Source organism: Diceros bicornis, chromosome 16 (assembly GCF_020826845.1).
Source record: "Diceros bicornis minor isolate mBicDic1 chromosome 16, mDicBic1.mat.cur, whole genome shotgun sequence".
In the NCBI taxonomy this organism is placed as follows: domain Eukaryota; kingdom Metazoa; phylum Chordata; class Mammalia; order Perissodactyla; family Rhinocerotidae; genus Diceros; species Diceros bicornis.
Genome location: NC_080755.1, coordinates 5,022,870 through 5,035,354, shown reverse-complemented (window position 1 = coordinate 5,035,354; position 12,485 = coordinate 5,022,870). Strand labels below are relative to the sequence as shown.

General features: G+C 41.0%; 1 protein-coding gene across 6 annotated transcripts in view; it reads right to left on the bottom strand.

The window, feature by feature from the left end:
• ARHGAP28 (Rho GTPase activating protein 28) overlaps window positions 1-12,485 on the bottom strand; it is a 258,404-nt gene that overhangs the window by 188,035 nt on the left and 57,884 nt on the right. The window contains exons 1-2 of one of the 6 annotated variants that reach the window (XM_058556681.1): window positions 11,952-12,083; window positions 9,048-9,161 (exon numbers count right to left, since the gene is read on the bottom strand). The exons of 4 other annotated variants lie outside the window; for them this stretch is intronic. The gene's annotated coding sequence lies outside the window, so the exon portion shown is untranslated. Of the gene's footprint in view, window positions 1-9,047; window positions 9,162-11,951; window positions 12,084-12,485 lie in introns of those variants that run through there. One more of the 6 variants, XM_058556680.1, reaches the window with a different exon arrangement.

Genomic DNA, 12,485 nt, shown 5'->3' with positions numbered 1-12,485 from the left:
CCTCGGGTTTAAGTACGGCCTCTGGTGGCATTCGTGCCGCAATGGCAGGGCTGGCTGGTGGCGACAGAGAGCGTGTGGACCGCCAAGCTGAAGGTATTTACATCTGGCCTTCTATGGGAAGTTTGGTGACCCCCAGCCCAGAGCAAAAGAATGTGTGTGGGGCGCAGGCTGCTGTGGTGTGCCTGCCTGAGACACCTCGAAAGAAATCCTCTCCTTTCTCCAGATCAAGAGAATAGACTGTCTCCTGATTTGCCATGCTGCTAGAACAGCACCTCCGCACTGCTCCACGAGGGGCACAGGCTGGGCCCTCGGGGAGCACTGAGAAACTCTAAGACTTGACTCTCCTCCCTGCATCTCAGGAGGAATGGGAGGCTCAATTAAAACTTGCTTGTGCTTTCTTCTCATACTCTGAGTCTGTATCTTTGTATAAAAGTCCACTCATCTAGAAAGGAAAGTGCTCTAAGCTCCACTCTTGGATGAAGAAAATTAGTCTTTAATAAAACAAATACACAAGAAAATACCCTTATGGCAATCTGTGAAAATAAAATTTCAGCGCTTCAGTTGATTTCTCCAGAAAGTCTGTTTAATCTTCCTTTGTGCACCTAGGAAAAACTGTAATTGAGAAATTAAATTGGTTATGTGATTTTAGAATTCAGAAGCTCAAATTCTGTTGAATGAACAAAAAGCAAGATCTGAAATAAAAGCTTTAGAACCTTGAAGTGAATCTAAAGACTGTACAAGAAAAACTGAAAACCACTGTGAATCGTTAATGTCATAAGGAAGACAATGTACTCTGAAACAAAATTATTGGAGCATAGCTATGTCCTCTGAAGGACAGAACAGCAACATGATGTCACTGGCTAGTGGAGGACCAAGTTCTTCCTGACAGAACTGGTCACTTCCAAGACCCCTCCGCAATTCAGAGGACTGTTGTCTGTCTTCCTATTAAACGCTGAAGGTAAATGAGCCAGGTTTAAAAAGTGACAATTTCTCTAGTGGTTTTGAAGTCAGGCAAAAACAATAAGCAAAAGCTACTGTGATTTACTTATGGCATTATGAAAGAAAAAAGTGGACTGGAACAGAACTTGCTAGTCTATTATGACACTGAGTTTGTAGGGAGGATCAGAAGGAGCTGGGAGAGGAGTATTCAACATGTGTAGTGAGATATGCTGCAGAAAGCACAGAACAAACTCGGCACCTATTTTAAGCACAATTTTCTGTGTATCTGTTTTGCAGCATCTTAAATCTAGAATTGCACACCATATGCATTCTCTTAGAGAAATATTGATTTTTAAGTGGAAAAACAGCTTAACACTGTTTGTTATCTAATATTTTTATTTTTCCTGACTGAAAATGAATAATGAATTAATACAATTAATTTTATTACTGTATAGAATTTACAAAGTCTAACCTCTCTCTCCCTTTCATACCCGTTGCATGAATGATCTAACAGAGGCTTACGCAAGTAATCCAGGACACTCTCATATTGGTGAATGAGTTTGTGTGCAAAATGTTCCATTCATATTGTGAATTATATTTCCTGCTGTCCCTCTTGATTACCCTTAAACTTCACGGGTCCCTCTGAACGAATGACAAGTCTAAATCAAACCCTCAGCACACTGGAAACCAATATACATCCTTTACTGATGAAAGTGACCTACCATCTTTTAAATGTCACTGCCAAGAAACACATACTGTGTTTTACAATTTACAGTATGGCTTCACACGAAACTGAGGTGAGGGAAGAAAAGAGAGTAGGCAAAGACATTTAAACAGACCCCTGAAAATCGACTTCAATTCTTTATTCTCTTCCACTCAGAACATAACCTCCAGAACCCTAAATTTAATTCGCTTCTTCCACTGTTTCTATCCATCCCATATCTGCCCCTTCCTTCCCTTTAGGCACAGGAAAGTAGAAGAGGAAAAAATAAACCTGAAATGAAACAGAGACGCATGTAAGAAGAGTATCCATGGTCTGAAGACTTAAAACAACAGTTCAAAGAAACACAACTTTCCTCATTTGTCATTATTTTGAGCATAAGAGGACCTTACCTACTCTTACATGCCAAGATCTTCTATATTCAATCATGGTCCATACCAACTATGGACCTTATATTTTATAGCATTTTAGGATTTCACATTTATCACATCTCATAAGTATTTTAATTATGAATAAATGGAAGCTCCAGATGTTCCTGTGACTTAAAGAAGAATGGTCTCTTGGGAAGAAATGCAGAAAGCTTTTGCACCCAATATGATCAGTATAAATGCCACACAAATCACCCAGAATAATTAAGGCATTTCTTTTTAGATCCTTATTATGTTCTGCTTAATGTTTACAATACAAGTTTGAATCAGGTAAATGTAAGTTTCAAGCTGGAAGCAGCTTTAGAGAACAGATTTTGTTTCTAAGTGGCCTGGAAACTGGCTAGATTAGAGCCATTGCTAAGGGAAACTGCAATATTTGAGTGTCTGATGAATTAACCGAAGAACCTATAGTTGAGAGAGGAAGGAAGGACTGGAGCAATTTATATAGAAACAGGGGAGAAATTCTATCAACTGATGAGGGAGAGAGAACCACAGAGTTCTACAGAGGTCACAGAGGTCACGATTACAACACCATTATGCTATTTCCCCTCCATTTCTTGCTCACCCAGAACTTTAAAGACTAAGACTTAAGGAGAGGCGTTGACATCTCGAACCCCTGCTTTTCCTGGACTGTGTCACGCCATAGGGAGTGCTCTGGAATGCTGCGGGAGAGCTTTTTGATGGTTGCAACAACTAGGGGCCTTACTGGCTTAATTGGCAGGGCCAGGAAAGCTAAGAGTCGTACAACGCAGTGGACAGTCCTGCACCAAGAAGCAACTGTCCTGTGTCACATATGACTTTCAAATACCCTGCTGGACATTCACCACAGGTGAAAGACCTACTAATAATCATTTGAACAGAGAATTTGATTCAGTTTTAGACATAAATACAAAGTATTTTTTATACACAGAATTTTCCAGCAACACAATTATAGTGTAAGTCGAGGGAAAACTGTACTTTGTTTTGCTTGAATATTCGCCATTCTGGAAATTCAGGTCATGTGCATCAACAAAGCAATACAGCTCATGTGGACCGGTCTCCATTTGCAGCATCCCCATCCACGGTAATTCTGCACATCAGAGCAACCATCTGACTCCTTTATCGTGTCAACTCATGTAGTTAAATCCCGATGTTTACATATTGAAATACTTATTCTATAAAGTATTCTATTCTTTTATCTTTTCCTTTATATTACAGTTGGGGCATTATATTGATTTTTTAAATTATGTGCATAGGTAGATTATATGATCTATAAATTTCATTTTGGGATGGTAAAGCAAACAATGTGTCTGATAGGGTTGACAGCCAGGGCTGCAGATCATCCTTTCTTTTCCAGAAAATCTCTCACTCCTGGCTTCCATGACAATGCTAACTCCTGGTTTTCCCGAATACTCTTTCTGAGTCTATTTCACTGGCTCCTTTTGCTACCCAATTCTGAAAAGCAGCAGTGTTCCCCAGAGTTTCATCCCCTGCCCCTATATTGTCACTGATTTCTCTCTCCCACTTACTTACACAACTTGGACTAACGTTTATTTGCCAAATTTCTCTCAGATCTAGACCTTGAGTTTCGCACATCTTTTGCTGAATTTCACACCACATTTTCACTTGTCCACTGTGTACTACTTAGATTTTCTACCAGTGCAGTATCTCAAATGCAGCAAGTCCAAAACAGAACTCATTATCTTCCCTGCAAGGTCTGCTCCTCCTATATTCTTGTTGTTCTTGGTTACTGGCGATATAATTTATCAAGTCTGCCAAATTAGAAAACTGGAATCATTTTAGACTAATTCATCATTTTTGACTCTCCCAAAGCAACTGTTCACCAAATCCAACCAAATTATGCTATATCTTGAATATTTCTAAAATCTAAAGCACAAGTTTTTACACTTTTTCTGAAATGCAATACAGCAGCATTAAAGTCTTAATGTTAAGTGTGGTTTAACTCATTAATTCTACTTAAGTTATATAGCCTATGAAAACAATAGTTTTAGGCAACTTTATACATAAAGATGTTAAACATAAGGTTATTTATGAAAATTTGGAAACAGCCATTTAAGGGAATGGTTTGATATTTTTAATGTGCATCCATACAAAAGTGATTTTGTAGCCATTAAAATCATGCTAATGGAGTGTCTTCATTATAATAAGAAATGCTTTTCATAGTACTAAATGAAAAATCAGGATCTAAAATTATCTTAGCCATATAAAATATCAGGAAAAAAGAGAACAAATCATTAATGGTGGTGAGGTGAAAGGATTATAGATTATTTGTATTTTCCTCTTAATACTTCTCTTGTTATCTTCCAGATTTTCCACAATGCTCATGCTTTTCCTGTAAGTGATCATTTCAAGTCCTTTTTAAGTCTTATCAATAGTGCCTATACCACAGTTTGGTGTCCTAATTCACTCTCTTTGCTTCCTGTATCTTTTCTCTTCAGTCCATCCTCCATGCTGTTATGAAATGAATCTTTTTATTTTTTTGGTGAGGAAGATTGGCCCTGAGCTAACATCTGTGCCAATCTTCCTCTTTTTGCTTGAGGAAGACTGTCACTGAGCTAACATCTGTGCCCATCTTCCTCTATTTTGTATGTGGGATGCCGCCACTGCGTGGCTTGATGAGTGGTGTGTAGGTCCACGCCCTGGATTTGAACCCGCAAACCGCAGGCCACCGAAGTGGAGCATGCAAACTTAACTAGTACGCCAGGCCAGCCCCAAAATGAATCTTTTTAAAGTGTAGATCTGTTCACGGAGTTCCCTTTCTGCTGGCTCCCTACCGTGCAAAGGTCAAAGAGCAAGCAAGCATATCATAAAAAGGTCCAGCCAGCCTCTCTCCCAAGTCCGTTTTGCCAGCCTCATCCCCTGCAATTCCTCACCAACAAACAGACCTTCCCACCTTTGCTTGAACAAGCCACGGACTGTGGCTTTTTTGCAAGGCTCTTTTCTTTGTCAAGAATGTCCTTTTTCCCCTTTGCTGCCAGGTCAAGTAACATATTTATCCTTTAAGACTCAATTCAAATGCCATTACCTCTCTGAAGCTTTTGCTGACAGAGTTAGGAGACACTTAAATTCTCCTTGCAAACATTGTTGTGGATACTCTATTTTTGCACTTATCTCTTGGTATAAGAGAGAACCGGCCACAGAAACTCCTCTACCTGGGAAAATACTGTGCCTTAGTCATCTTTGTATCCTGAGCCTTGATACAAAGTCTGGCCCACAACAGGCACTGGGAAAGTGTTTGATGAATGACCAAATTAGTGTATGTAGCCAAAAGCTGTAGGAAGGAACATCAGCGAGCGCCTCAGATATGCAGCTGCCTGGAGAAACTGAACTGAAGCTGTAGTTTCTGACTAGACAAAAGGCAGAAGGAACCAGAACATACTGAGAGAAGCAGAACTACTCAAGTTGGTTAAAGAGGAAATGACAGTTGAATTAAGCAGTGATTGATAAATGTTGGAGACTGTTAGAACAGATGAATTAAACTTTTACATTAAAAACGTCTCTTGTGCCTGTGTATTTAAAATAAAGAATTCTTTGATAGTTGTACTTAACGCTTTTAGTAAAGCATCATAACTTTGCTTAAACTTGTGTTTTTGAGTAGAAGAAAAACACCCATGAAAACACCTATGTGAAGCCACGACATCAAATTAATATTCAAGGAACCACCACTTTTTGACTACACATCACAACTTTTTAAAATCTTAATGCCTGGGCCACTTTCCAGATCAGCTGAATCAGAATCTCAGGGGGTGGGGCCCAGATACCAGTATTTTCTAAAAGCTCCCACTGGTAAGAACCATTAGTCTACATGAAAACAGTTTTCCCCAGTTGTAGATAGCACCCCTAGAAGGAAATGAGTATCTTCATGATTATTTTCACTGTTAATCTCATTCTTAAAAAGAGAGAGCAAATGATATACTCTTAGTATCAAAGAAAGGTAAATAACAATGATGTAGCTTAAAGAACTTTCTTAACTCAAAGGATATTAATTTTTATTTTAGCTGATATTTTCCTATTCTCAAAATACATGTTCAATACAAAATTCAAATCTGAATAAATGATCATATTTGAACATTTCAATATTTTTAGGCCAAAGGAAAAAGCCTGGAGAATACAAAATTTTATGATAAGAAACTGAACTCCAAAAAGAAAATTCGCTATTTAAGGGATTTTTTTTCCCATAGCAAAGTTTTAGTAGCTTTGAATGGCAGTCCTTGCTACAGAAAGAATTTGTTTTAATCCTTTTAATCAAATTTTAGATGGTACAATCTCTTACATCATTTTTCAAGGATTCACCTGTCAATAGCAATAATGGTTTTGAAGAATGAAGAGAAGAGAACTAAGTGGTCAGTCATTCCCAGAAGGCATTCTGGTGGGCATGTGGTGGGAAGGCCACAGTGGGACAATGGTGGGGACACTGGGTTCCAACTTCCCGAGGGCTGCTTTCCTCCTTTGGGTTCTTTACCCTCATTATTGCCAATTTTTTCTGACTTGGGTATACACTCACCCCTTTTAGACTCTGACACAGTTAGGAAAATTCTCTTAAAATTTTCTTTTATTTTTTTTTTGTTTTTGTTTTTTTTTTTGTGAGGAAGATCAGCCCTGAGCTAACATCCATACTAATCCTCCTCTTTTTGCTGAGGAAGACCCGCTCTGAGCTAATATCTATTACCAATTCTCCTCCTTTTTTCTCCCCAAAGCCCCAGTAGATAGTTGTTATGTCATAGCTGCACATCCTTCTAGTTGCTGTATGTGGGACGCGGCCTCAGCATGGCCAGGGAAGCAGTGCGTCGGTGCGCGCCCGGGATCCGAACCTGGGCCACCAGTAGCGGAGTGCGAGCACTTAACTGCTAAGCCACGGGGCCGGCCCCTTAAATTTTTCTTTAAGTATATATGATAGGGTAATTTTTCAAAAACTTCTTTACTAAAAACTAAAGAGAGGAGGAGGAAAGAAAATGAAATGGTAAAAAAATGAGAAATTCACAATACATAAGCTCGTGACCAACAGTGGCTAATAGCGCAGTTTAGCTGGTATAAATTAACAACTCGAGAAATCATTATCTTGGTCACTTGATCTCAAAATGCTGTTTTGTTTAACTGACCTTTTCCCCTCCAATATCAACACCCAAACCCCCCCCACCCCGCCATGTCCCCAATAAAACATCTCCTTATTTCAAACGTTGTATAACTCTCAGGGGAGTGTTTTTCAAAAAATTTTTAGCTTCAACCCATATCAAGAAATATAATTTATAATAATTTGTAAGAATACTGTATCATACATTTGCTAAAAGAGAAGATCTTAAAAGTCCTCATCACAAGAAAAAAAAATTTTTGTAACTATGTGTGGTGACAGATGTTAACTAGACTTATTGTGGTGATCATTTCACAGTACATACAAATATTAAACCATTATGTTGTACACCTGAAACTAATATAATGTTATATGATAATTATACCCCAATAAAAAAATAAATTAAAAAAATAAATATAGGGCCAGCCCCAGTGGCCCAGTGGTTCAGTTTGGCTCGCACCGCTTCAGCAGCCCAGGTTGGGTTCCCAGGCATGGACCTACACCACTTGTCTGTCAGTGGCCACGCTGTGACGGCGGCTCACAAACAAAATATAGGAAGATTGGCAACAGATGTTAGCTCAGGGCAAATCTTCCTCAGCAAAAAAAAAAAAAAAAAAAAAAAGTAGTATAATTTATATCTCTGTCCAATACACATATATATCATATATGCAACAAATACAAATTTCATGCAAGTCTCATTGTGTGTGAGGTACTCCGACATATTTCCTCTCTATTCCACTTTCTCAAATGCTGATACTGACCAATTAAGCTGATTTTATAACCTACTACTGGGTAGTATTAGTAGCTGGAGAACTAAGTAAAGCCTGCAGATTTCCATCTCAGTCAAGTGCTCACATCTGCATGGAAGCTCATTTGTAGATCACAGACACAATAATGCCCCTTTCTGTTTCTCAACTCTGCCCACTTTTTTGGAAACCTCAGAATCTGCTGATTGGTTCAGTCATTTCCCGTATACTAGGGGTATAAGAATAACAGCGTCACAATCAGGGCATCGACTCCTCTAAGTATTGAAAGAGGTTAAGCCAAGCTCCAGCTGCTTACAAGCAGAGGAAGCAGAGAGGAGGGAGCAACATGTGCCCATCTAAGGTATCACCTGGGCCAAAGAAGGGAGAGCCGAAGCTCAAGAATCCAGAATGATGAAGATGTCTTTTCTCTATCACTCACTTCCAGTGCCAGGAAGAAGTAGCAAGACTGTGGGTAAAGAGAATGTTTTGATTGACACACCTGGTCCTCTTGAAGGAATGGTTAAATCAATATTCACAGCCCTAAGCCAATATTTCTTTTTAAAAAATTCATAATAGTATGAAAAATTGTCCCCCCATTTTGCTTGGGTAATTTGTAATCTATGTTATTTCATTTATATAAATTGTGCAGAGACTTGAATGAGAGTGTCGCTTATAGGTGACAAAAGATGGGGCCTAATTAGGAACTCCTTTGAGAACCCTTATGAAAGGCGGATTTAGGTCCTTTAACAAGCACTGAAATTAATTCCAAAGACAGCTTATGAGGTAATCAGTTGGCTTTTTCCTCCGTGAATTTCCTTTTGGAAAGAATCAGCTCCTCAATTTCTTTAGGGCTCTGACTGCCCATAGGCATTTGCTGCTCAGCAGCTGCCTCAATACAAACAGCTCTGACTCCACAAACTGCTAGCTGTTCTTGGGAGAGGTACTGCTATTTGTCAAATGTGACATTAAGATGAGAACAGGGGATCACAATCAGGTATCTTCACTCAACATTTTCAAATGTGACTAAAATTAGAAAACACAATGCTTCTCACAGGATTTTATAGAGGGATTTCCTCACATTCATTAAGCAAAATAACTTTAATTTGGTAACTTTGGCCTTTGTTTCCCCCTCATTTTGTTCCTACCTCTTTTACAGCATGTCCCTCCTGCTGTCAGACTCTGAACATGTCTTCATCCCTTCACTGAATCCAGCTGAGGGCAGGGATGTGTCACCTTCTTCCTCTTTGTACCCCTAACACCTAGGACAGTACCTGGAGTTGAGAATGGGTTCAATAATCCATTACATAAACAAATAAGGAGAGGGTAAGATGGATGTGAGCTTTGCCCCAGGGTGGGGGAGGCTGGAAGCAGGGCAGAAGAAGCAAGGGGGAGTTTCGGGCTTTTCCCAGAGAGAGAGGCTATCAGAACCAAAGGGCTTTGAGGCTGGAACAGGAACAGTAGGACAGGGTCATGAAAAGAAATGTGTGCTTGGTCTCTCAGGTAGAGAACACGGTCACTTCCTAGGGAGGGGGAGGGAGAACAAAGACCCCAGTCTTACTCCTTTCCTACTTCAGACCCCCTCCGGGGCCTCTCATTGGCCAGACCCAATTGGGACCTAGAAGGATGGAAGGCTAGTGGATGAGCCCTCTGAGAGGTGCCCAGAGGACAGAACATGGAGAAGGATAGAGAGTGGGCTGGAGGGCACAGGGAGCTATCCAACACAGGAACTTGTACCCAGTTGAGCAATTTACTATTTCCTGTGGTTAAAAGTAAATACTCTTCAAGCATAAAGAGTCTGGACTTGTCTAAGGGGGCTACATGAAAAAGACACTGCATGAGTCAATGCTATTTCTATATGCAATCTTTAGGAAGAAAAGAACTTCAAGGGGCCTAGTAAGGAGGGGCAGCTTTAAACATAAAAGAGAAACACGCTGAATGCCTGAGGCAAGGCATAAAGGAAGTGCTGGGAAGCCATTAACAAACCAGCTCCGGAAGTTAGGCTAGAGCGGCCCCTACGGATCTCTTGGAGAAACAGGACTGGCAGGTTGAGGCTGAGGCAGGGCGGGAAGACCAGCCTTCACTTTGGTCTCAGAGGCACCTTGTCTAAAATCCTCCAACTCCTTTTTAGAATTTAGATGCATTATCACTGGTGGATTTCTAAGATTTGGGGAAGAAAGCAAACCCAATGCAAATTGGAAACAGTAAGCACTGTGACTAAATAGCCAGCTCCTAAAAAGTCCAACCAGAAGTCTGTTAGAGAAATATGATTTTAATTATGTATGTGTGGGTATGTGTACATGTATATGTACACACACATATACATACACATATACAGTCATATGTTGCTTAACAACAGGGATATGTTCTGAGAAATGCATCGTTAGGCAATTTAGTCACTGTGCGAACATCACAAGTGCACTTACGCAAACCTGGATGGTATAGCCTGCTACACACCTCGGCTGCATGATACTTATCTTATTGTATATGTGGTCCATCACTGACGGAAACGTCATTGTGCAGCACGTGACTGTGTGTCTATGGAGCAGGAGCTTCCCCGTTAGAGCTCTAATCAAGGCTCTTAGGAAAACACTAAACATGGGAAGAGCAACATCCTCATATTTGGATTTTCAGCGTGTCAAAAATCAGTGTCTTTCACCCTACAAAACAGTGTCACTTCACACCCTTGAGGAACATGCCATGCTCCTCGTCAGTAACAGTGGGGATAGTTCTAAGCACAGGAGTCCCCCCAGGTGTGGAGGGCAGCCAAAATGGCTGGAATCTCATGGAAGTGAGAACCCAGTGTGGATCTTGAGGGATGAGTCAGATTTGGGTGCCCTTTGCCAGGATGATATGATATAATGTTGACTGATGTGTCTCCTCTTCACCATCTCCACCCCTTTCCCTAAGCCCATGTTCCAAGAGATATGGGGTGGCCCCAGGGGGGATTGTCAGGAGAAAAAAAAAAAAACCCAGCAGACAAAGACTCCAAATTCTTGGCTCTAGTTCAAATGAGAGACAAAAATAATTTTGAAGAGAGATATAAAGTGGCAGAGCAAGTTCTTTCACCCCTCCGCTCCAAACTGGGAAGGGAAAAATTTGGAGAGGAAAAAGAGCATTATAAGCGATGAGAGGCTATGCACTCAGTGTCCCACCCTCAGAATAAAGCCTCGATGTCTTAGGGTGGGAGTTGGGGTCATGACAGCTTTCCTCAAGAAGCTTGGGAGGACCTGGAAGGATGCTTGCTTCCTGCTTCCCTTCTTCAATTATTAAGGGAGGCAGCTGCAGAGACATGCCATGTCACAAGGGCAAGAAGAATGGGTAGAGATGAGCTTGCTGGGCTAAGACAGAGCGGGTGTCAGGGGTTCCCTGCATTGCCTAAGGGGTGCTGATTTTAGCTGAGAGAGAGAAACAGAAGGAAACAGATTGAGTCTCAGTCTGACAGACACTCCTGGCTGAGATAAGGGTCCTGATGGCATGGGCTGCCAAATGGGTAGTTCATAACAAGAAGCCAGGTGGGAGCCACACCTGGGCCCACAGATCCACGTTTGCATCTCAGGAGCCCTGCATCCAATTCCATTGGGGTCAGGGGGTCAGCTCAGGGCTCTGAGAAGTCGGGAGGGGAGGCTGAGTCTAGAACACAGATCCCCTGACCACCTCTACAGTGGCACTCCTTAAAGCAACAATGGGGAGGGGAGGGATCCTGAATATTCCCGAATCTTAACCAGAAGCAACTTAGTGCTAAATTGGATGAAGTAGACTGGCCGTGGCCATAACTAGATTAAATTTTTCTGCTATCTGTCAGAAATGGGAGATTAGAGTTAGAATATAAATTTTGTTGCCAGAAATAAAGAAAATTATATTCTGTGACTCTAAAATTCACGTGCATTACAGGACTGATTGATTTTTCTCAGTCTCCACTGCTTAAATCTTATATGTGAATATTCAGTTAAAGTCAAATTCTATCCAGAAGCAGCAGTCCTGTGGTCTGACTTCTGCAAACAATGGAGAAGTGAGCGCTGGTCAGCCATCTGGCCTTGACCTTATCTTACCTGAGCTCTGATTTAGAGCAGCAGCCCTGCCTGGAAGCACCCGGATCTATCCTGGTCCTTGGTCCTGCCTGAGAGGTGAAATGCGCAGTCAAGCCCTGCTCACACACATCAACAGGGCTGCCAGCTCCGCTGCTCACAGGAAGGGCCTGACCCTTCTGCTGGCCTCTCCTTGCCAACGTCTTGCTGCAGCCTCACATTTCCCTTACAGTTTTCCAAACTATTCGTTCATAAGGATCTCTTCTATATAAGCTAGAGACTCTTGGATTCCATGTCAGTGACATTTTGGGTTCTCTTTGATTTACTTTTGTAGCAGGATTGTCGAATTTCTCCCAGAGGTTTGTTAGAAAGATGCACCCATTAGAATGAACTGCTGTGATAGTCCAACATCCCCCAATATCAGAGAACCTATTATTCACAGAACTATCTAGCTAGGAACTGTATTACATTCAGGAAAGTCAGATAAAAACATTTCCAGATAAAAGAGAGAAATTGACTCTAGTCAATGTGCATTAATAGTAATTATATACAACACTC